A 2,500-nucleotide genomic window follows, 5' to 3' on the forward strand; every position below is an offset into this window, starting at 1 on the left:
ATGTGAGATGGCAGTTCTCAGATTCAAACTAGGTCCCGCTCTACGTTAGGCCAGACAGGAGCACGGTGACGAGGTTTTCCTCTCTCTACTTATTCCAAAACTGTCATTCATTCTGCTCTTCTCCCATCTTCTCAAGAACCATCGTACCTCTATTCTCTTTCTTGCCCAGTCAAATTCCTTTCCCAGTCTAAATGCAGATAGTCCCCGATACCTATACCTTCTCCTCACTTCACTTGTCGCACCAGGGAACCTAAACATTCCACTCGACCTTCTACCACATCCTCTCCTACACCTTCCTCTTCCTCTGCTCCTCAGATATCTATCCCCTCATTTCCTCCTCCCAAAAGAGAACCATTGTTGCTCAGTCCTCTTCACCCAACTCCCCTCCAGAAACTTAAAGCGTTTTAAGCAGGGGAGCGCTTGAGCAAGAATTCCGGTCTATAGGCCAAGAACTGTACCGTTCCCTGCTTAAAACGCTTTCCAAGGCAGCAGGCCCTGTTCAGTGATGCCAGACATGTGGAAGTGTCTTTCTATAAAGTACAAATCATAACAATCATTGGAGAACATAGAAGTGTCAAAATAACACACAGCATATACATACTCGGGTTTTAAAAGCAATAGGCAAGTATTCCCACCAACAATCACGGAAAGAGATAACTAATGCATAAATCGAGAATGGAGTTTGGTAACAGTTTGAGCGCGCATTTCAAAACAACTGACAAGCTAGTGCCGCATCAAGATGGCAGAGCAAATCTACCCAAACATCTTAACCAAGCGCAATATTTTTTCCTATATTCATATAAAGTGCCTCTAAAACAATGACACAGGCCTTTCATTCAGACGCGTTATCAAAACAAATGAATATCCCTGACTTAAAATATAGGCCTACCAATTCCCATATATCCGATTTTGAGGTTAAATATAACAAATTGTCGAATACATTATCAACAGAAGAATGTTGCTAGAATTCCTCAGACTTTTTTCACTTGAAATATTCTTTATTTCTTAGAATAGCAGATATATTCTCGATTTAGAGAGACGAGGAGTAACAGTACAGTAAGAGGTAAATTGTTCGTCTTATAATGATTTATTATTTATAAGTAAAACATTATCTCCTCTCGTTTTCAGTTAATTTCAGTTTCTTTGAATATTTTTCTAAGCGCGTTTTAAGCAGGGAAAGCTCTTGCCTGAAATCTCAAGCCTTTTTCTTGCTAACTTAAGCGACCTCCGTAGATGGCTAGACTTGCACTTGCTAAGTCAACCGTAACCATGCAACAGCGTTGGTCGCGTACCGTACTTGTCACGATCCTTCGAATGCGGGCGTTGGCCAGGAACTCCGCTTAATATCTTATCATATAAATATTTTTTTCACGGTATCTGATTCTGTAATTTTATTAAAATCATGTTCAAAGAAATTGAAATTAACTGATAACGAAAGGAGATTATGGGAATAAAAAGTGTTTCACTTATAAATAATGAATCATTATAAGACAATCAATTTACCTCTTACTGTTAAACTCTTCGTCTCTCTAAATCGAGAATATATCTGCTATTCTATGAAATAAAGAATATTTCAAGTGAAAGAAGTCTGAGAAATTCTAGCAACATTCTTCCGTTGTTATTGTATTCAATGATGTGTTATATTTAATCTGGGTAGGCCTATATTTTAATTCAGGGATGTTCATTTGTTTTGATAATGCAGCAGAATGAAAGGGCTGCCAATCGGAGGTGTGTGTCATTGTTTTAGAGGCATTTTATATGAATATAGGAGAAAATATTGCACTCTGTTAAGATGTTTGGGTAGATTTACTCTGCCATCTTGATGCGGCACTAGCTTGTCAGTTGTTTTGAAATGCGCGCTCAAACTGTTACCAACCGCCAATGGAATAAACGTCACTCGATTTATGCATTAGTTATCTCTTTCCGATATTAGTGGTGGGAATACTTGTCTTTTAAAACCCAAGTATGTATATGCTGTGTGCATTTTGACATTTCTATGTTCTCAAATGACTGTTATGATTTGTACTTTATAGAAAGACACTTCCACATGTCTGGCATCACTGAACAGGGCCTGCCTGCCTTGGAAAGTGTTTTAAGCAGGGAACGGTACAGTTCTTGGCCTATTGGCAAGGATTCTTGCTCAAGCACTCCCCTGCTTAAAACACTTTAAGAAAATTACAGAATCAGATACCGTGAAAAAATTATTTATCTGATAAGATAACCGTAGTTCCTGGCCAACGCCCGCATTTGAAGGATCATGACCAGCACGGTACGCGACCGACGCTGTTGCCATGGTGACGGTACACCGCTTGACTTGGCAAGCGCAAGTCTAGCCATCTACGGAGGTCGCTTGAGAAAGCAAGCAAAATGCTTGAGTTAGCAAGAAAAACGCTTGAGATTTCAGGCAAGAACTTTCCCTGCTTAAATCGCCTTTGAAGACATCCAAAACGTCCTAAACAAGAACCAAGGGAACACTCCACTCCCTCATCTACCCTCCAAT

The 2,500-nt window shown here is 39.8% G+C and overlaps 1 protein-coding gene across 4 annotated transcripts in view; it reads right to left on the reverse strand.

Annotated features, from left to right (window-relative positions):
- Nucleotides 1-2,500, reverse strand: part of LOC113801301 (receptor-type guanylate cyclase gcy-12) — a 35,424-nt gene that overhangs the window by 12,936 nt on the left and 19,988 nt on the right. The window lies entirely within an intron of this gene.

The sequence above is a fragment of the Penaeus vannamei genome, chromosome 21, assembly GCF_042767895.1.
Source record: "Penaeus vannamei isolate JL-2024 chromosome 21, ASM4276789v1, whole genome shotgun sequence".
In the NCBI taxonomy this organism is placed as follows: domain Eukaryota; kingdom Metazoa; phylum Arthropoda; class Malacostraca; order Decapoda; family Penaeidae; genus Penaeus; species Penaeus vannamei.